The 22,822-nt window shown below is 45.2% G+C and overlaps 2 long non-coding RNA genes across 5 annotated transcripts in view; both read left to right on the top strand.

The window, feature by feature from the left end:
- The window catches only part of LOC132209062 (uncharacterized), a 32,174-nt gene extending 10,173 nt beyond the window's left edge, over positions 1 to 22,001 (top strand). The window contains exons 3-5 of one of the 4 annotated variants that reach the window (XR_009445159.1): positions 9,568 to 9,626; positions 19,286 to 19,371; positions 21,768 to 22,001. This is a non-coding gene — a long non-coding RNA (uncharacterized LOC132209062). Of the gene's footprint in view, positions 1 to 9,474; positions 9,627 to 15,253; positions 15,466 to 19,285; positions 19,372 to 21,767 lie in introns of those variants that run through there. The other 3 variants (XR_009445161.1, XR_009445162.1, XR_009445160.1) reach the window with 3 other exon arrangements.
- A 217-nt stretch (positions 22,002 to 22,218) lies between these two features.
- LOC132209056 (uncharacterized) overlaps positions 22,219 to 22,822 on the top strand; it is a 28,061-nt gene continuing 27,457 nt past the window's right edge. The window contains exon 1 of the long non-coding RNA XR_009445149.1: positions 22,219 to 22,304. This is a non-coding gene — a long non-coding RNA (uncharacterized LOC132209056). The remainder of the gene's footprint in view (positions 22,305 to 22,822) is intronic.

The raw sequence follows: 22,822 nt of genomic DNA, 5'->3' as shown, positions 1-22,822 counted from the left end.
CTCTCTGTTGTCTTGTCTCTGCCACCTCGCTGTGCACTTCTGTCTCTCTTTCTTTCTCTTTCACTCTGTCTCTTGTGTGTGTGTGTGTGTGTGCGCGCGCGCGCTCCTCTCTGTCTCTCGTCTTGTCTCTGCCTCCCTCTGTGTGTGTCTCTGCCGTTGTCTCTCCCCTGTCTCTCCGTCTCTCCGTCTCTCCCTGTGAACTTCTCCCTCTCCCCTGCCCCCACCCCCGGCGCTCTGTCTTTCTCTGTGTCTCTCTTCCTCTCGCCGTGTGTTTATCTATCCGTGCATCTCCACCCGCTCAGCAGGGAGCATTGAGTTTTTTTTTAAAAAGTTTAAAAATCTGTTTAAACCCAACCCATCCGCAATCAGACTGCATTTCTAATTCTCTCTCTCACACACACAGTCTGTCTCTTTCTCCCTCTCAGTCAATCCCCTTCCTCTCCTGTTCCTACTCATGCCTTTTCCCCCCACTCTGCCTCGGTGACGAGTCCACTGTCTGGAACCCTTTTCGCGGGAGGGGACTGAGGACCCAGCTGTTCTGCATCGGGATCAGCGTACCACTATCCCGGACCCCTACAGCCTCCAGCATGACCACTGGGCGAGGAGCAGGCATCCAGGCTGCTGGAGCGCTCGCTGCTCAGTGGCTCGGCCCTGCGCCGCCTTGGCCGGGAGCGGGGATCCGAGGTGGGAGAAGGCCTCTTCGCCCGGCTCCTGGGCACAGCTACCTGCCTGAACAATAAAATGTGAGACTGGATGAACACAGCAGGCCAAGATCTTGGATTCTCCAGCATCTGCAGTTCCCACTATCTCTGGTACCTGCCTGAACAGCTGCCTGGCACCGAACCCACCCCCTCTCCTCCCCTCCTCTCTCCCCGCCCCCTCCTCCCTTCCCCACCCGCCCCTCCTCCTTCCCCCCAACCCCCTCGTCCTGCCCCCCGCCCCCTCCTCCTGCTCCCTCCCTCCATTCATCCATTCCTACCTCCTGTCAGTCCTCGCTCCCTCCCGCCAGCCATCCATTCCTCCCTCGCTCGCTCCCTCCAGCCATCCATTCCTCCCTCACTCCAGCCGTCGCACCCTCCCTCCCTCACTCCAGTCAGTCAAAACAACAAAGAAAATTACAGCACAGGAACAGGCCCTTCAGCCCTCCAAGCCTGCGCCGACCAAGATCCTCTGTCTGACCAGTCACCTATTTTCTCACGGTCTGTGTCCATTTGCTCCCTGCCCGTCCGTGTACCTGTCCAAATATATCTTAAAAGATGCTAATGTGTCTGCGTTGCCCACCTCTGCTGGCAATGCGTTCCAGGTGCCCACCAACCTCTGTGTAAAGAACTTGCCATGCATATCTCCCCTAAATTTTCCTCCTCTCGTCCACGTCCTTTTGGTAATGGACACAGTACTCTAAATGTGGCCGAACCACAGTCCTATACAACTGCAACATGACCTGCCAACTCTTGTACTCAATACCCTGTCCAATGAAGGAAAGCATGCCATATGCCGCCTTGACCACCCTATTGACCTGCATTGTCACTTTCAGGGAACAATGGACCTGAACACCCAGATCTCTCTGTTCATCAATTTCCCCCAAAACTTTTCCATTTACTGTTTCGTTTGCCCTTGAATTTGATCTTCCAAAATGCATCACCTCGCATTTGCCTGGATTGAACTCCATCTGCCATTTATCTGCCCAACTCTCCAGTCTATCTCTGTTCTGTTCTGTAATCTCTGATAGTCCCCTTCACTATCTGCTTCTCCATTCCTCCCTTGTAGTGCGATTAGGCAAGACTTAGGAGGCATAGAATGGGTTAGCAAAATGCAGGGGATGGGGACAATTGAATTGTGGAGCTGGTTTAAGGAACAGATATTGCATGTCCTTGAGAGGTACGTCCCTGTCAGGCAAGGAGGAAGCAATAAGCTAAGGGAACCGTGGTTTACTAAAAAAATTGTATCTCTTGTTCAGCAGAAGAGGGAGGCTGATGTGACGATGAGACCAGATGGTTCAGATGAGGTGATGGAGAGCTACAGATTAGCTAGGGAGGATTTAAAGAGAGAGTTAAGAAGAGCAAGGAGGGTACATGAGCAGACATTGGCAGGTAAATAAAGGAGAGCCCTAAAGCTTTCTATAGGTATGTGAGGAATAAGAGGATGACTGGGCTAGGCAAAGGGCCAGTCAAAGACAGAAGTGGGAAGTTGTGTGTGGACGCTGTGGAGATTGGAGAGGTGCTAAATGAATATTTCTCATCTGTTTTCACTGAGCGACAGGAGAATATTGCAGAGGAGGTGACTGAGTTACGGGCTACTAGAATTGAAAAGGTTACGGTTAGTAAGGATGAAGTGTTATCAATTCGACAACGTGTGAAGGTAGATAAAACCCCTGGGCCTGATGGGATTTTTCCGAGGATTGTCTGGGAAGCTAGGGAGGACGTGGTGGAGCCTTTGGCCTTGATTTTGGAGTCCTCATTGTCTACAGGTTTCGTACCAGAGGACTGGAGAAGTGCAAATGTTGTACCCTTGTTCAAGAGGGGCAGTAAGAATGACCCAGGCAATTAAAGACCTGTGAGCCTTACGTCTGTTGTAGGAAAAATTTTGGAAAGGATTATAAGAGATAGGATTTATAATCATCTAGAAAGCAACAATGAGATTGGAGATAGTCAACATGGATTTGTCAAGGGCAGGTCGTGTCTCACAAACTTCATTGAGTGTTTTGAGAAGGTGACCAATCATGTGGATGAGGGTCGGGCAGTTGGCGTGGTGTACATGGACTTGAGTAAAGCCTTTGATAAGTTTCCCCATGGTAGGCTATTGGAGAAAATACAGAGGCACGGGATTGAGGGAGATTTCGCCATTTGGATTAGAAACTAGCTTTCAGTAAGAAGGCAATGAGTGGTGGTTGATGGAAAATATTCAGCCTGGAGTCTGATTACTAGTGGTGTGTCTCAAGGATCTGTTTTGAGACCACTGCTGTTGTCATTTTTATAAATGACTTGGATGCAGGCATTGGTGGATGGGTTAGTAAGTTTGCAGATGACACTAAAGACAATGGAGTGGTGGACATTGTGGAAGAATGTTGCAGGTTGCAGGGAGACTTGGATAAACTGCAAAATTGGGCCGAAAGGTGGCAAATGCAGATTGATACGGATAAATGTGAGGTGATTCACTTTGGGAGGAATAATAGGAAGGCAGGACACCGGGTCAACAGAAAGATTCTTGGTAGTGGAGATGAACAGAGGGATCTTGGTGTCCATGTACATAGGTTCCTGAAAACTGCCCCCCAGGTTGATAGTGCTGTTCAGAAGTCTGATGGTGTTTTAGGTTGCATTGGTAGAGGGATTGAGTTGCGGAGACGTGATGTTATTCTGCAACTCTGCAAAACGCTAGTGCGGCCTCGCTTTGAATATTGCATGGTCGCTCCATTACAGGAAGGATGTGGAATCGTTGCAACAGGTGCAGAGGAGATTTACCAGAATGTTGCCTGGTCTGGAGCGAAGGTCTTATGAAGAAAGGCTGAGGAACTTGGGTGTGTTCTCATTGGAGAGAAGGAGGCTGAGAGGGGATTTAGTAGAGACATACAAGATGATCAGTGGATTAGATAGGGTGGACAGTGAGAGTCTTTTTCCGAGGATGATGACTTCAGCTGGTACAAGGGGGCACAGCTACACATTGAGGGGTGATGGATTTAAGACAGATGTCAGAGGCAAGTTCTTTCCTCAGAGAGTGGTACGGGGGTGGAATGCTCTGCCTGCCAATGTAGTTAACTCAGCCACATGAGGGGCATTTAAACAGCCCTTGGATAAGCAAATGGATGCTGATGGGATAGTGTAGGGGAATGGGCTTAGATTAGTTCACAGGTCAGCGCAACATGGAGGGCCAAAGGGCCTGTTCTGCGCTGTGTTGTTCCATGTACTATTACAGTTCACAAATCACATTTAACACTAAAATGAGTGGTAGAGTAAAGAGGATAATGAAAATCTGCAGATGGACACAAAGTTGAAGTGAATGGACAAGGGTCTTGCAGATGGAGTGCAATGATGGTAAATGTGAGGCTATCCATTTTGGTAGCAATTAGGGCAAAATGGAGTATTACTTAAATGGTGAAAAATTGTAGCATGCTGCTATGCAGAGGGAGCTGGGCAACCTTGTGTATGAATCACAGAACGTTTGCAGATGCAGCTGGTAATTGAGGCAACAAATGGAATAGTGTCCCTTATAGCTCGAGTGATGCAGTTTAAAAATCGGGAGGGGATGCTCCAGTTGTATAGGGTGCTGGTAAAGCTTGATGTAGAGTAGTTTGTACAGTTTTAGTCTCCTCACTTTAGAAAGGATGTGCTGGCACTGGAGGGGGTGCAAAGGAGCTTCACAAGAATGATTCCAGAATTGAAAATGTTGCTGTATGGGGAGAGATTGAGGAGACTAGGATTGCACTCACTGAAACTTCGAAGAATGAGGGGTGTTCTAATAGCAACTTTTAAAATGATGAAAGAAATAGATAGGAAAGAAACACGGAAGTTGTTTCCACTGATGGGTGAAATTACAACTGGGGGGCACAGCCTCAAAATAAGGGTGAACAGATTTAAGACTGAATTGAGGATGAGCTGCTTCATCCAAAGGGTTGTGAATCTGTGGAATTCTCTGCTCAGTGAAACAGTTGAGGTTCCCTGATTGAATGTTTTAAAGGCCAAGACAGATAGATCTTTGAACAGGAAAGGAATTGAGGGTTATGGTGAATGGCTGGGTAAGTGGAGCTGAGTCCGCACAAAGATCAGCCATGACCTTATTGAATGGCGGAGTGAGCTGAAAGAGACAGATGACCTACTCCTGCTTTATTTCTTATGTCCGTATGTCCTTAGATTGCCATCCTTGTCATTCCTCCTTCCCTGGAATAGGCCAGTTCTAAACGCTGATCAGTAGGTCTTTAAATAACTCCCGCGTATCAAATGTCGACTTGTTCAATAAAAGCTCCTCCCAATGAATACTACTCAGCTCCTACCTAATACTCCTTCCCCCAATTTAGTAGCTTCCCACAAGTTCCTAATTGTTCATAGCTATCTTAAAATGTAAGGAGAGGCGATCACCCCGTTTGAAGAAGCTCCTGGTTCAGTGTTTTTCCCCATGTGGGAGTCAGCTACAGGTTTTCTTGTTCCAAGATTGGGGAGGAAATGGCCCAGTGGTGGTATTGCTGGACTGTTAATTCAGAGAGTTAGATAACATTCTGGGGACCTGTGTTCAAATCACAGCACAGCAGATGGTGGAATTTGAATTGAACATAAAAGAAAATCATGAATGAAGAATCTAATGATGACCATGAATCCATTGCCAAATGTCAGAAAAACCCAACTGCTTCACTGATGTCCTTTAGAAAAGCAAACTGCCATCCTTACGTGGTCTGGCCTACTTGTGACTGCAGACCCACAGCCATATGATTGACTCTGAACTGTCCCCTGGGCAACGAGGGATGGACAATAAACACTGCGTAGCTAGTGATGTCCTCCTCCCATTAACAAATAAATAAAATTGGATTCTACATCTTCTGATTGAAGATTGTTTCTTGTTCTCTCAGTAATTTCATCGCTTACAGTCAGTTTCCCTCCTGCCTGTCTTTTTGGAATGTCACGTAGCCCTGCACATTTACCTCCAGTGTTGATCTCCTTATAACCATGTCTTTGTAATAGCTCTCAAATCATGCCCGTCAACCTGTATGTGTGCTCTTAATTTGTTGATTTTGTTCTGAATACAATGAGCACGCAAGCAAAGAGTCATTAATTTAGCTTTATAACTTTATTTGACCTCTTGACACTATTTACAGCTGTTTTCTGTTTCTACATGCTGTCTTTTCCAGTCCCATGCTGAGTATTGTTATCCCAATAGTTCTTTAATGTCAGTGTGTGTGTATTCGTGGGCGAATATGCTCGTGTGGTCTACGGAGTTGTGGAGGTCGCAGTTCTAGGACAGCCATTTCATAGGCCTCTGCTGCAGCTAAGAAGAAAAGACAATCTCTTGCTCTGAGCTCTGCAAACCAGGGCGATGTCAAAAAGAAACAAGGTCAAAAGAGTTTCAACAAGAATCTCAAAATTAACTGCTGAATTCATATCAGCATTACAGGGATCGCCCAACTTAGTGGCCACAACATCCCACTTTCTATTCTTCACAAACAATCCAAATTCTGAACTATCCGTATCCCTCTTAACTTTTATGTTTTTTGAGCTAATTTCTTGTGTCTAACTTGTGCATATTTGTGGTGCCTTATGACTTCTTGCGTTTAGCAATTGATAAACTCTCTCTCTCTTGAATTGAGTAAAACCTAGTTTTATAGGATCCCCAGTGTGGAAACAGGCCATTCAGTTCCACAAGTCCACAGCAACCCTACAAAGAGCATCCCACCCAGACCCATCCCCATTCCCTACTCTATCCCTGTCCGCCTGCATTTCCAATGGCGAATATACCTAACCTACACATCCGTGGGCAATGTGGGTAATTCAGCATTCCCAATCCACCTAACCTACATGTTTCCGAACTGGTCAAAACAATGATTCGATATGAATTAGTTAGAATGCAGCTGTTGACTGTCATCTTCCATCCCTGTGTTGGAGCGAGATTTAACATTCAAGATCAAAAATGAAACACTTGAACAAGGTAGTTCAAATTGCGGTTGTTGACTTGCTCGCCGAGTTGGCTTGTTTTCATTGAGACGTTTCGTCACCATGATCAATGACATCATCACTAGAGCCTCCAACAAAACAATGTTCCTCTACTCTGTCCGGAATTTATACTGTCCGGTCTGTTACCATGAGTACTGTCATTTCGGGTTTTGATCTGTATGGGTTTGTATGTGGGGGCCCAATTGTATCTGCTTGTTGGTTGCATTATGGGTGGAGAATCACGCCTGTCATACAAAACTGGGACAAGGTAACCATAGTAGCCCAAGCCAAGCATAGACATGCAGAGGAATCCTAGAGGCATGGTTCTCAACCCATTCTCCAGCCTCACATTCTTGGTCTCTTCTATTTGAATATGATCACTCAGCCATATCCTTTATGACAAACAACAGAGTCTTACATCACAAAATCTTCAGACAGGACTGTCCAGACAGATCCACTTGTTCTCATGATATCATCTTTTGCTGGAGGGATTCCGAAATGTCTACATTCTTCCTCAACTGAGCATCCTTGCGTTTGTGGTTGACAGAGATCTCAGCCATGTCCAACCCATGTCCTACACTTTGGCCTCACCCCTGATGAGGTACCCTGGTCCTCAATGACCAACCCATCAATATCCACATCGAGAAGAACATCAGCCACGATTTCTAACAAGAACCCACCACCAAGCATATATTCCCCTCCCCTCTCTTGTCAGCCTTCCGCAGGGACCATTCCGTTGGGACACCTCGATCCACTCCTTATCCATTCTCAACAGCTCCCCATAACCCAACAGCACTTTCCATGCCACCACAGAAGGCATAACATCTGCCCATTTACTTCCTCCTGCTTCACTATCCAAGGCTTCCAGGGGAAGCAGCGATTTACCCACACTTCACTCAATCTAGTCTACTGTATTCACTGCTCACAATATGGTCTCCTTCTGCATCGGGGAGACGAAACACAGACTGACCAACCGCTTGGCAGAACACCTATATTCTGGCCATAAGAATGGCCCCAGGTTTCCAATTGCCTGTCACTTGAGCGCCCCATCATGATCCCTGTCCAAAATCTCTGTCTCAGGCTTGCTGCAGTGCTCCAGTGAGTGCAAGCTAGAAGAAAAAAACCTCATGTGTGCTTTGCAGAACACCTCCGCTCGGTTCGCAGTAAACAGCAGCACCTCACAGTCGCGAACGGTTTTAGCTCCCCCTCCCATTCCTTAGACGACATGCCCATCATGGGCCTCCTGCAGTGCCACAATGATGCCACCCGAAGGGTGCAGAGGAACAGCAACTCATATTCCACTTGGGAACGCTGCAGCCCAATGGTATCGATGTGAACTTCACAAGCTTCAAAATCTCCCCTCCCGCCACTGCATCCCAAAACGAGCCCAGCTTGTCCCGCCTCCCTAACCTGTTCTTCCTCTCACCTACCCTCTCCTCCCACCTCACGCTGCACCTCCATTTCGTACCAACTGACCTCATCCCATCTCCTTGACCTGTCTGTCCTCCCTGGACTGACCTATCCTCTCCCGACCTTCCCACCTATACTCTCCTCTCCACCTATCTTCTTTTCTCTCCATCTTCGGTCCGCCTCCCCCTCTCTCTCCCTATTTATTTCGGAACCCTGTCCCCATCTCCCTCTCTGATGAAGGGTCTCGGCCCGAAACGTCAGCTTTTGTGCTCCTGGGATGCTGCTTGGCCTGCTGTGTTCATCCAACTTCACACTTTGTTATCTTGGATTCTCCAGCATCTGCACTTCCCTTTGTCTCTGAATAAAGGAGAAGGTAGGTGAAGAGGAGACAGACAGGTTAAAGAGGCGGCGGATAGAGCCAGTAAAGATGAGTGTATGTGGGCAGTTAGGGAGGGGATCGGTCAGTCCAGGGAGGACGACCAGGCCAAGGGGGTGGAGCTGAGGCTGGTAGGTAGGAGATGGGGGTAGGGCTTGAGGTGGGAGAGTGGATAGGTGGGAGGAATGACAGGTTAGGGAGGTGGGGATGAGCTGCGCTGGTTTTGGGATGTAGGTGGGGAGGGGAAATTTTGAAGCTTGTGAAGTCCACACTGGTACAATTAGGCTGCAGGGTTCCCAAGCAAAATAAGTGGTACTGTTCCTGCAACCTTTGAGTGGCATTGTTGTGGCACTGCAGGAGGCCCAGGATGGGCAGATGGAATTATGGTGTTGAAGGTGGAGATGTGGTCAATAAGTAGGAGCTTGACGTAGATGCCCTTGTTATCTGGACGTTCCAGAGATGTGTGTAAAGCCAAGGAGAGGGCATCTGCCATGGATCTGCTGCATCAGTAGGTGAATTGCAGTGGATCAAGGTAATGTGGGAGGCTGGAGTTGATGTGACCCATGACCAACCTCTCAAAGCACTTCATAGTGATAAATATGGATGTCAGAGCCACTGGGCAGTCGTCATTGAGGCTTTTGAAAAAAATTGCTGACATTCAGTGCGGGGATCTTAAAGCATTCGCACGAACATCAGAAAATTGGAGAAGCCTCGAGCATATGAGCACAGGTAGCTGAGGGTAGGGAGGGCGTGAATTACAGAAATCAAAGAGGGCAAGATACAGAGAGAGAGAGAGAGAGAGAGACAGAGATCATAGTGAACAAATGATTGGCCTGGTAGGCAGTGGAAAATACATGATTTTACATGGAACATGCAGATATCTTCGAAAAACAGGACATTGAGTTTTGGAAATTAGCGTTATAGTTGATTTGGAGTGAACCAAGTTACTGTTCAGTTTGGTTGTGGCTTTTGATGAAGGGATGGTCCATCTGAGATGGAAATTGGAGGAAGATTTCAGGATTTTTTCATGTTCTTGTCTTTCTGTTATGCCCCGAGGTAAAAAGCATTGGAAATGCTGTTAATTTTTTGCACGGCGAGCTGCAGAATATTGACCAGTCTCACACCATTGCCATCACCTTGCCCTTGCAGATGCGGATAAAGTTCTCCAAGCTGACAGAAATTGAAAGCACTCGCATCCTGTGACGATGGTAAGTTTACTTTCTTAAAAAAAAATGCTTGCAGCTTAATGAGCATAATAAAGAGCACAGGGGCTCTGGTTAACACTGCTGCCTCATGGCACTAACAACTTGGGTTCAATTCCGCCCTTAGGTCACTGTCTGTGTGGAGTTTGCACATTGTCCATGTGTCTGCATGGGTTTTCTCCGGGTGCTCGAGTTTCCTCCCACGGTGAAAAGATGTGCAAGTTAGGTGGATTGGCCATGCTAAATTTCCCAAGGTGTTCAGTGATGTGTAGGTTAGGTGAGTTATAGGTGGATGGGTCTGGGTGGGATGCTTTGAGGGGCAGTGTGGACGTGTTGGGCTGACGGACCTGTTTCCACATTGTAAGGATTCCCTGAATCATGATTCTATCATTTTACTGAGCGCAAAGGTACAATATTAGCCGGTCATATTTGTCTCACCTCTTTACACATTGACAAGAAAGCTTTAATTTTAGTTTCTATGCATTTGCAAAGTGTCTGCTGTCTCTCACAAGGCTGACTATATCTCCTTCTCTAATGGGCATCTCCTGTCCCCTAACACCAAGAGGTGACACTTGCTTTTCGTTTCGTACAATCAGTAAAACAATAGCCTCCATATTACAGCCAGCGGCTTCTCTTAATGCTCACACACGGTTCTTTTTTTCCTCCAGGTATTGACCACTCATCATTTCTTATTCCTCATCTCATCTCTCTCTCACGCACTCTCTCTCTCTCTCTCTCTCTCTCTCTCTCTCTCTCTCTCTCTCTCTCTCTCTCTCTCTCTCTCTCTCTCTCTCTCTCTCTCTCTCTGTCATTATCTCTCCTCTCCCTGTTATCCCCCATCACTTGACTCACAGGCACAAACAGAAGTTCACAGTCACACTGTGTTGCACATGCATATCCTATCCCTCATGCTCAAACATACTATCCATACACACACAGAACCAGGAACACAGTCTCTCACTCACACATTCTGTCACATTCTCACTCATTCATACTCCGTACTGTCACACAGTCAAGCACGGTCTTGCACACATGCTGTGGCATACTTGCATGCACTGTCGCAGGATCTTTTGCCAATGCTCATACTCTCAAGTACACACAGACACCCCCCCCCCACCCCCGACAAATCTCTCCCTCACACACTTATGCTTGCAAATTTGCTTGCTCTCAAAGTCACTCGCTCTCACAGACACTCTCACAGCCTCATGCATGCTTGTAACACTCCCTCCTTGTGCTAATTCTTTTCACACACTCTCAAGCACAGACACTGGCGCACACATTCTGTCGTGCGCACACTCACACTTTCATGCACCATCTTTGCACTCTTGAACACAATCATATGCTCACCTCTCTCTCGCACACAGTCAATTTGATTTGAGTCATCATTGTCACTTGTGCCTTGGTACACTGAGAAGTTTTCTTATGCATGCAGTACAGACAGATCATACCATACAAAGTGCATTTGTGAAATGGAACATTGTACATCTTCTCTGTAGCTGTCACTGAGAGCGAGATCCAAAGGGCCTGTTCTGTGCTGTACTGTTCTATGCTGTACTGTTCTATGTTCTATGTTCTAGATTTAAAATTTTAAGTGTTCTATTCAGATCCCCAATAACAGCGGTGAAGATGCAGTTCTTGAATCTTTTCACACATGTATACAAACTTTTTTACATCTTCCCTTCAGTCAAAGGTAGAAGAGAGTGTAATTGTTGGGTGAGAAGGGCCTTTGATTTTGTCAGTGGGTTTCCCGAGGCAGTGGGAAGTACAGGTGGAATCAATGAATGGAAGGCTGGTTTGCATAATGGACTATGCTGTGTTCACGACTCTGTAGTTTCTTATGACCTGAGGAAGAGCTGTTGCCAAACCATGCTGTGATAGGTTGCTTTCTATGGTACATCAATAATTATTGTCCTTGTGGACACACTGAATTGCCTTAGCCTCTTGGGGAAATGGAGACATTGGTGTGCTTTTTTGCCCATTGTGACGATCTGGGTGGACCAGGAGAGATCGTTGGTGATCAACACTCTCAACTATCTCCACCTCAGCAACATCTCTCTCACTGTCTGATGCTGGCGCGCTCACACTCACATTCTGTCGCCCATTCTGTCTGTCTGTCTGTCTTTCTCTCCCTCATCGCCCATCTCTCTCGCTCTGTCTGTCGCGCGCTCGCTCTCTCCAATTCTGCCTGGAAGAAGAAAGGCAAGAGCCATAATAAATAGGGATTGTTCAGCTAGAGGAACCATGCTGTGATATGCATCCAGACAGGATGCTTTCTCTGGTACATCAATGAAAGTTGTCTTTGTGGACACACCAAACTGCCTTAGCCCCCTGGCAAGTAGAGACAAATGGTGTGCTTTTTTGCCCATTGCGACGATCTGGGTGGACCAGATTTTGCACAGTCGTACCTGTGACTCCATTGTGACATATTAACCAGGTCAACAATGTCATTAAGGGGATCCTGAAGGAGGAGGACCCTAAGACACAGCTCGATGTACACATTGGTAAGATGAGTGATTTGGTTTGGGGTAACGCTTGCACCAAGCGTTCCGAGAGCTAGGCAGTGGATTAAATAGCAGGACCTGTAAAGTTGTAATCTCTGGATTATTCCTGGTGCCACATGCTGAGAAGGCAAGAAAAAGGGGAAGAAAACAGATGAATGCTTGGCTCAAGTGTTTGTGTTTGGGGAGGGATTTAGACTCCTGGATCTGAAGGAGAATTTGTGAGGATGGTATGTCCTCTACAAGTGGGCTGGTCTGCAGCTGAAGCAGAAAGGAACCAAAATCCTTGCACAAGGGTTTGCTAATGTTGTGAGGAATTTAAGCTATCGGCCTTGCAAGCAGTGGGCAGTTGAAGAGCAGGGAATTCACTGAGGGGTGAGAAGCTAATAAAATAATAATTATATTCTGGGATTTCAACTGCACAACATTAATTGAGATTAGACAAAAGTTTGACTTGGGAAATAATTCTTTAAATACATTTGATAGATTATTTTACATGAACATGGAGATGAGCTTGTAAGGCACAGTGCAATGCTGGACCTATTTCTGGGACACAAAGCCAGTGTTCCTTTGGCCCTCGATGTTGCGCCGACCTGTGAACTAATCTTAACCCATCCCCCAACACTATCCCATTATCATCCATATGCTTATCCAAGGACTGTTTAAATGCCCCCAATGTGGCTGAGTGAACTACATCAGCAGGCAGGGCGATCCTTACCGCTCTCCGACTAAAGAACCTGCCTTTGACATCTATCTCAAATCTATTATCGCTCAATGCGTAGCTCTGCCCCCTCAGACAAGCTGATGCCACCATCCTCAGAAAAAGACTCTCACTGTCCACACTATCTAGTCCACTGATCATCTTGTATGTCTCTATTAAATCCCCTCTGAACCTTCTTCTCTCCAATGAGAACAGACCCAAGACCCTCAGCCTTTCTTCCTCAGACCTTCGCTGCAGAGCAGGCAACATCCTGGTAAATCTCCTCTGAACCTTTTCCAATGCTTCTACATCCTTCCTGTAATGGGGTGACCAGAAATGCACGCAGTATTCCAAGTCAGGCTGCACTAGCTACATCTTTTAATTTACTAGCACAGAGTACATCGCGTGCAGGATACCTATTGACCTTTAGCCCCATTAGTTTCCCTAGCACCTCTTCTCTGGTGATATTTCCTGTCTTCTTTTTGCCCCTTGTTAATTAAGTAATTTTGAGATGCTATTTGTGTCTTTTGCTGTGCAGACTGGTATAAAGTATTTATTTGTCTCATTTGCTATTTCCTGATTCCCCATTATTATTTTTGCTGCCTCCATTCTTTAAGGGATCTGCTTTCACTTTGACCTCTTCCTTCATTTGTTTAAATAAGCTCTTATTGTCTGTTTCTTTTCTATTTCTCGGCTTTGAAATCTTTCCTTATTTCTGGTTTTCTACTAACCTTGGGCACTGACTGCTGAATTGGCAGAACATTGGAGAGAATGCTTAGGATATGAAATTTTTGGTCTGATAAATAGTATTCGACATGGTGCTGTTGCCTCCGCTCCTGCTCAGGTCTCTCCCAGTTGAAATGCCAAATGTGAGCCTGCCCATGCTCTTCACAGCTGCCCTGCAGCATTAAATGGCTGGAGGCAGGACAGCGGGCACCCTCTTGGATGGAAGTTCTACCTTGTAGAACTCCTGGCCACTTAGAGCCCAGAAGAGTCTGAAGTTGCTGATGGCTGGATGGCGGGTCCCCGACTAGAGGTGCGGAGTGGTCGAGGGTTGTTAGGGGTTTTTAAAAGGTTGGATGAGAGTTTAAGGGCATGAAGTGCCTAGGATCAGGCCAAGGGGCCTGTGAACGATGTTCCCCTACCAACTCACTTTTTCTAGACTGGATTGTGCATGTAAAGCTGACTGTCTTTCTGATTGACATCTATCTCCTGACACAATAGAGGGGATCCCTTAAATTGCCATCAATTAGTCTCAGGAGGTCAAAGGATAGGCAGGCTGCTTGACAGTTCCCCAGAACTTTCACACATGTACGCACAGTGCCCTCCAGATTTTGTGTGTTCTTCCCACCTTCGTATCTGTGGGATGGGGCTGTATAATCGAGCTCATAAGAAGTTATCCTGAGCCTTGAAATAGGACTGGAATGATGCAGCCAAATCTGGTGACTAAACTTCAAGACTAATAATTTTGGTAGTCTTGAATAATAATAATGAAATTTACCCAACTTGTTTTAAGAATGTGACATTTTATCATCAAATTTAGCTAATGCTGTTTTCATTGGAGTACAGGGGATTAATAAGTAGTGAATCGAGACATGAGGGATTACGATAGGTTGGGATAAGATAAACGTGGAAAAGCGGTGTTCCCACGGCTAATGGATGATGTTACAAGGAGAAGGGAATGCATTCATGTTTTGGGGAAAAGATGTCGGGGGATGTAAAGAGGAATTTTTTTTTAAAGCAGTGATTGTTTCTGCCTGGCATTCGATGTTTTGACAATGTTTGCCAGATTTTGTTGGCATCTTGTGAACTAACATTGAATTGATACTTGCTTAACTACTAATTGTTTTTGGTAGACACTGTAGAACATACCATATGTATGGCAAAATAGCAAAATTACAAGAGAAATCTAGTTCAAAACCGAGGTAACAGAGCACCTTTTTAAAATTAACAAGAACGTGTCATTAACACACTTAATAGCTGCGACATAGTGTGATTTAAAAGAATGCTGATAACCCGAAGTGAAGTAGGGGTTGTAAGATCCACTGTTTGAAACGAGTGAAGAGCCAATTAGATTGTACTTTAGATTTGGATGTAATGAGAATGCACGCCGGTTGAAAGAGATGGATGTTTTAGGTTAAATTGTTGTGAGTGCTGCTTCATAAATATCAAGGCGGGCTTCATAACATATAAAGCTACTGTTCCTCCACCATTGTTCCACAGAAATTACTGAAGCAAACAACAGAATATGACCAGCATCACTGACGGTTCCCTGGTTAGATTTGACATTTTACATTTGAGAAGGAAATGGCCTGTTTCCATCATTCAAGAGTATTTTTGTGAATCATTGTATTTATTTCTAGGCCAAATAAAGGAATTAATTTTATTTAATAGATCCAATAAGTTAAAACTGTAATCGAAGTTAGTTTTCTTCCTCCTTTGTAGTGGATCTGTTGGAGTTGCACACAGCACAATGTGTCTTCGATCAACACAAATTGACACAAAACGAGCAACTTCTAAATGTGACTGAAGTAATCAACTGTTCAACGACCATTTATGATGGTTTGGAACAAAATCACAAAAACTAGGTCAATGTGCCACTCTGTGTCGACATGTATCTGAACTGGCTGCTGAACGTCTTTGATACGTATGTTTGATTTACACTTGAATGTAGTATGTTTAGATTGTCCGAAGGTGCATTAAACTGCTTCCTGCATATTGGATTTTGATATATGCATGATCAGTTAAGTAAATGTGAAGATTGTCGACTGATTAAAATCAACCCTGGCATTGTTGACAGAAAGTTTCAGTGTGTTCTAATTTCATTTCAGTGAAAGAAATAATGTAGTTAAAAGTTTTCGCGACTTTTGTTTTAAATCATAAAATTGAAACTGATATACTTTTGATTCCTTTTGGTCAGATCTGTACAGGATCATGTAGACATCTCGACACTCTGATTGCAATGCTCTTCACGGTTACAAATGTTAGTGCTGGAGAATGACGTGTATAATGCGCACAATATGAACATCATCCAGTTAATGTCAAGGAATAAACGGCCAGATGTTGAATAAAATTTTGTGACCGTCAATCTCGTAGAGTCATACAGCATAGAAACACCATATCTATGCCTACCAACAAACACCAAACTGCACTAATCTCATTTATCTACACTTGGTCCAGAGCCTACTTTGACCTAGCATTTTAAATGCTCATCCCAGATGCTTTTTAAATGTTGAGAATACCTGCCTCTACTTGCCCTCTCAGGCAGCGTGCTCCATACGTCTACCAGTTTTGACATGAAAAAGCTTTTCCTCAGACTTCCTCACCTTAAACTTGTGCCATCTGGTTTCATCCTCACCTTAAACTTGTGCCATCTGGTCTTCGACACATGTGCCATGGGGAAAGAATTCTCACAATGTATTCTGCCTGTGCCTGTCATAATTTTCTATGCCTCAATCAGATCAGAGGAATTGAGTATAAGAGCAAAGTGGTCCTTCTGCAGCTGTACAGGGTCCTGGTGAGACCACACCTGGAATACTGTGTGCAGTTTTGGTCTCCCAATTTGAGGAATGACATTCTTGCTATTGAGGGAGTGCAGCGTAGGTTCACAAGGTCAATTCCCGGAATGGCGGGACTATCATATGTTGAAAGATTGGAGCGACCGGGCTTGTGTCCTCTCGAGTTCAGAAGGATGAGAGGGGATCTGATTTAGACGGATAGGATTATTAATGGATTGGACACTGTGGAGGCAGGAAGCATTTTTCTGCTGATGGGTGAGTCCAAGAGGGAGAGAGAAAACAGGAAATTGTAGACCGGTTAGCCTGATGTCAGTGGTGGGAACGATGCTGGAGTGAATTATAAAAGATGAAATTACAACTCATTTGGATAGCCGTAACAGGATAAGTCAGAGTCAGCATGGATTTACAAAGGGGAAATTGTGCTTGACGAATCTTCTGGAATTTTTTGAGTATGTAACTATGAAGATAGACAAGGGAGAACCAGTGGATGTAGTGAACCTGGACTTTAAGAAAGCCTTTGATAAAGTCCCACATAGGAGACTAGTGAGCAAAGTCAGGGCACATGTTATTGGGGGCAAAATACTGACTTGGATTATAAATTGTCTGGCTGACAGGAAACAAAGAGTCATGATGAACGGGTCCCTTTCGGAATGGCAGGCAGTGGCCAGTGGGGTACCACAAGGTTCGGTGCTGGGACCACAGCTGTTTACAATATCCATTAATGATAGAGATGAAGGCATTAAAAGTAATCTTCGCAAATTTTCCAATGACACAAAGCTGGGTGGCAGTGTGAAATGTGAGGAGGATGTTATGAGAATACAGGATGACTTGGAATGGCTCGGTGAGTGGACAGATGGCTGACAGATGCAGTTTAATGTTAATAAATGTGTGGTTATCCACTTTTTTGGTAGCAAGAACAGGAAGGCAGATTACTATCTCAATGGAGTCAAGTTGGTAAAGGGGAAGTACAATGTGATCTTGGTGTTCTTGTACATTAGTCAATGAAAGCAAGCATGCAGGTACAGCAGACAGTGAAGAAAGCCATTGGCATGCTGGCCTTCATAACAAGAGGAATTGAGTATAGGAGCAAAGACGTCCTTCTGCAGCTGTACAGGGACCTAGCTTAGAAGGATGAGAGGGGTCTGATTGAGATGCAGAAGATTATTAAAGGATTGGACACTCTGGAGGCAGGAAGCATGTTTCTGCTGATGGGTGAGTCCAGAACCAGAGGTTCTGTTCAAAAATAAGGGGTAGGCCATTTAGAACAGAGTTGAGGAAAACCTTCTTCACTCAGAGAGTGGTGGATATATGGAATGCTCTGCCCCAGAAGGCTGTGGAGGCCAAGTCTCTGGATAGTTTCGAGAAAGAGATGGATCGATCTCTTCAAGATAGTGGAATCAAGGGTTATGGGGATAAGGCAGGGACAGGATACGGATTGTGGATGATCAGTCATGATTATAATGAATGGTGGTGCTGGCTTGAAGGGCCGAATGGCCTACTCCTGCACCTGTTGTCTGTTGTAAAAGTTAATTGTAGAAGAATGATTAAGATGGTCCCATATATATGGTGTTGGCAGCTGGTTCACATTGGGAAAACAACATGGTTGATCTTGATTCTACTCCTACTTGTTACACAGAAGCCTCTTCGAGCAACAATTCTTGAATGCCACAATGATGCCACCCGAAGGTTGCAGGAACAGCAACTCATATTCAGCCTGGGAACCCTGCAGCCCAATGGTATCAATGTGGACTTCACCAGCTTCAAAATCTCCCCTTCCCCCACCGCATCCTAAAACCAGCCCAGTTCGTCCCCTCCCCTCACTGCACCACACAACCAGCCCAGCTCTTCCCCTCCACCCACTGCATCCCAAAATTAGTCCAACCTGTCTCTGCCTCCCTAACCTGTTCTTCCTCTCACCCATCCCTTCCTCCCACCCCAAGCCGCACCTCCATCTCCTACCTACTAACCTCATGCCACCTCCTTGACCTGTCCGTCTTCCTTGGACTGACCTATCCCCTCCCTACCTCCCCACCTATACTCTCCTCTCCACAAACTATCTTCTTTACTCTCCATCTTCGGTCCGCCTCCCCCTCTCTCCCTATTTATTCCAGAACCCTCACCCCGTCTGATGAAGGGTCTAGGCCCGAAACCTCAGCTTTTGTGCTCCTGAGGTGCTGCTGGGCCTGCTGTGTTCATCCAGCCTCACATTTTATTATTCTTGAATGTTGATGGGACGTTGAAATGCAGGTAGATTATCGTGATCACTTGTTGAAAATGGATAGCAGCTAGTAGTTCTCTTTCGTCTCAACTAGTGACCAGTAGGCAACGGTCAAACAGTACCTAACCCAGAGGACACAAGCTCCTCTGAGACATGATGTTAGTTGAGTCTCATGAATAACTACCTGCAGATGGACTATCTGCAGATAAAGCATGGTATTAAATCTCACATACACTGCTCTCAACCGTTTTAATCCAAGTATTTATCACTCGTTGCATAGAAACAGATCACAAAACTGAAATGGCATATGCACAAATGCCAGCATAGAAGTTCTATACAGTAGCATTTTGTTTGAAGTTGTATTTGTAAAATAAAAGGGTGAAGTATTAACTTTCACAAATCATATTAACATGCTGTAGAAAACTGTGGAAGTGAGAAATTTGTTTTTTGATTCAATACATGTCTGACAAATGACAATTCAAAGAGATCTTTGTTTCAGCTGGAGTGGGTTGTGGAGTCGACCTCATTAGGGGCATTTAAGTGACTATCTGACAGGCATATGGGTGTTAATACAAGATAGGGGTGGAGGTTAGATAGACCTGAGGTTTAGGGTAAAAGTTCAGCACAACATCATGGGCTGAAGGGCCTGTACTGTTCGATGTTCTATGTATCTTATGCTGTATTCAAATAAGTAAAGTCAGTCAGTGACATTCTGTAACTTCCTTTTCCAGGGGTAGGAGTGGAAGAATCAGAGTGTTTCTTTGAAAATTGGCTTGATGTGTCTGTCCAAGGGTCATCTGGAGGAAAAAATACAAGTGTAAGTACGAAATCTATCATTGCCGATACACATGTAAACTGTAGATTTAACTGTACGTAAACTTTGTTTAACAAACTAGCCCACTCAATAAACTGACAAAAATTACACACCAGATGTTTACTGTATTCTCATCATCTCTGTGATGTCTGGTGAGGGTGCAAGTGAGAAGGCTCCCTGCCAGTAAGTTTGAGTTAAGGCGAAGTTGCATCATTGCTGAAGTTATTTATGCTGTAAATGAAGGAGAACAGTAATGTGTATATCCCATGCGTTATGTTCCTGTTATTGAGTGTGTGTTTTTTGTGTGTGTGGGCCTATTGATCAACTGGAATTTTTGATTATTCAGCCCATTCCTGGTACCACGGGTACTGTTTAACAAAAGGTTTGCTGTCTTAGTATATTTCTCTATTTCGTCACTGCCACTATTAATGTTAAGTTAGAGCATGGTCTTTGCAGAATCTGCACAGTGCATTCCTGCTGGATAAATGATGCACTACATCTGTATGATGCCATTGCTTCTCAACGACACCAACTTCGCAGCTGTTTTTGTTACCAATAATGTTTTCATCATTAGAATACTTGGAAAATATTCAGAAGTGCTGTATGACTCGACTGCTCACTTGCAGCAGTGATAACACTTAATGTGAGGTCATGTTTTTCCCCATTTGATGTTGTGTTGTCAACAATGTATCTCACAACTAATGGGCATATTTCATTGAAACCTGGTCTGTACAGGTATGGTCCAAGGAAGAACTGATTAGTTTTTGACAGATCTAGATTTATTTCTCTATTTTTTAAAAACATCAGTTAAAATTCGTTGGATAGGCAAATGATCATCTTTCTAGAATATTGTTGATTGATTTAGAATGTTGTGGATTGTGACAGCCCTGATAGTAGAATTTTTCATAACTATCAAAATATGAGCAGAATTTTCAGAGCAGATTATCAAATTGGCCTGAAGCTTTCTCAGTGAGATGGAAGCTTTTAATAAAAGGATTTATTTTGTCGGCCTTGCATTTACAAAGAATCAGTCAAGTGGAGAAATGCCTCAAAGAAAAGCTGTGTAATTATAGAGTCATGGATGTTTGTTGCACAGGAGGAGGCCGTGCGCTCTGTCGTTACTGCACTGCTCAACAAAGATCTGTCTACATTGAACTCACAGTACATTGATTTCCTTTTTGATTGTTTGACCCATAGCCCTGGAGCCTACAGCAACAGAAGTGAATATCTAAATACTGCTTAAATATTCAGACACTTTCTGAATCAGCCACACTTTCCGTCAGTGAGTTCATGTCAACTAATGGAAAAAGCAGCTTCCAGTTATCCTTTCTATGCCCTTCAAAATCTTAAACACCTTTTACCAGGTCCCCTTGTCTGCTCCAATCTTCTCGTCGGTCAGATGGGCAGGTCAGTGGCAGATTGATATAGCCTGAAGAAGGAATAAGATAAGAGAGTACTTAATGTGGCAAAGCCTGTCGTGCCCGATGGAGGTCAGCAACGGCAGTCAGCAGTGAAGTCCACTGGCAAGGATGGGCGGGTTTTAGCCCAGCGCAGGGAATACAAACCATCACGGGGGAAGCCTCGTTCAGAGTGTCTGCAAACTCGTGGCTTAGGAAAGGACTGTAATAGAACATAGAACCGAACAGGACAGCACAGAACAGGCCCTTCAGCCCACAATGTTGTGCCGACCATTGATCCTCATGTATGCACCCTCAAATTTCTGTGACCATATGCATGTCCAGCAGTCTCTTAAATGACCCCAATGACCTTGCTTCCACAACTGCTGCTGGCAACGCATTCCATGCTCTCACAACTCTCTGTGTAAAGAACCCGCCTCTGACATCCCCTCTATACTTTCCACCAACCAGCTTAAAACTATGACCCCTCATGCTAGCCATTTCTGCCCTGGGAAATAGTCTCTGGCTATCAACTCTATCTATGCCTCTCATTATCTTGTATACCTCAATTAGGTCCCCTCTCCTCCTCCTTTTCTCCAATGAAAAGAGACCGAGCTCAGTCAACCTCTCTTCATAAGATAAGCCCTCCAGTCCAGGCAGCATCCTGGTAAATCTCTTCTGAACCCTCTCCAAAGCATCCACATCTTTCCTATAATAGGGCGACCAGAACTGGACGCAGTATTCCAAGTGCGGTCTAACCAAAGTTTTATAGAGCTGCAACAAGATCTCATGACTCTTAAACTCAATCCCCCTGTTAATGAAAGCCAAAACACCATATGCTTTCTTAACAACCCTGTCCACTTGGGTGGCCATTTTAAGGGATCTCTGTATCTGCACATCAAGATCCCTCTGTTCCTCCACACTGCCAAGAATCCTATCCTTAATCCTCTACTCATCTTTCAAATTCGATCTTCCTAAATGCATCACCTCGCATTTATCCAGGTTGAACTCCATCTGCCACCTCTCAGCCCATCTGCAGCGAGCAGCAGCGGAGGCAAGACGGACCCGGAAGACTGCAGCTAAGGTAAAGCAGTTTATTTTTAAAATTACTTACCGGTAGCGGGCAGCGGTGTTTTTTTTTCCTCTCAGACAAGGAGTGGGAGCAGCAGAGGAAGTGACGAGGACCAGAGGGGCAGCCGGGAAGGAAAGCAGTGACCATATATATCAGAGATAATGGGAACTGCAGATGCTGGAGATTCCAAGATAATAAAATGTGAGGCTGGATGAACACAGCAGGCCAAGCAGCATCTCAGGAGCACAAAAGCTGACGTTTCGGGCCTAGACCCTTCATCAGAGAGCTCTCTGATGAAGGGTCTAGGCCCGAAACGTCAGCTTTTGTGCTCCTGAGATGCTGCTTGGCCTGCTGTGTTCATCCAGCCTCACATTTTATTACCATATATATCAGCAAGGCGGCTAAACCCGAGGCTCTACAACTGTAGTGTCTCCCACCCGCCCTCCTCCTCTAACCTAGTTAATAAGGTAAGGTTCATTCTAAACTTTCTCTATTGAATATAAGTTTGTTATTAATTTGTTATTGTTATTTGACATAAGCTTTCTACTTTAGTATTGAGTTGGCGTTCAGATAAGTGGGGTATGGATGCTGGGGCAGTTGCTTGCTCCTCCTGCAGAATGTGGCAGTTGGGAGATGTGGCACACGTGTCCGCTGGCTACATCTGCGGGAAGTGCACCCAGCTACAGCTCCTTGAAAACCGTGTTAGGGAAATGGAGCTGGAGCTGGATGAACTACGGATCATTCGGGAGGCAGAGGGGGTAATTGAGAGGAGTTATCGGGAGTTGGTCACTCCTAAGGCTCAGGTCGAGGATAGATGGGTTACAGTTAGGGGGAGGAAAGGGGACAGACAGACAGTGCAGAGATCCCCTGTGGGCATTCCCCTCAGCAATAAGTATACCGTTTTGGAGACTGCTGGGGGGGATGACCTACCAGAGGAAAGCCATAGTAGTCAGTTCTCTGGCACTGAGCCTGACACTGTGGCAAA

This window comes from Stegostoma tigrinum, unplaced genomic scaffold (genome assembly GCF_030684315.1).
Source record: "Stegostoma tigrinum isolate sSteTig4 unplaced genomic scaffold, sSteTig4.hap1 scaffold_64, whole genome shotgun sequence".
Lineage (NCBI taxonomy): Eukaryota > Metazoa > Chordata > Chondrichthyes > Orectolobiformes > Stegostomatidae > Stegostoma > Stegostoma tigrinum.
Note: the sequence above shows the minus strand (reverse complement) of the source record. Positions and strands in the feature narration are given on the sequence as shown.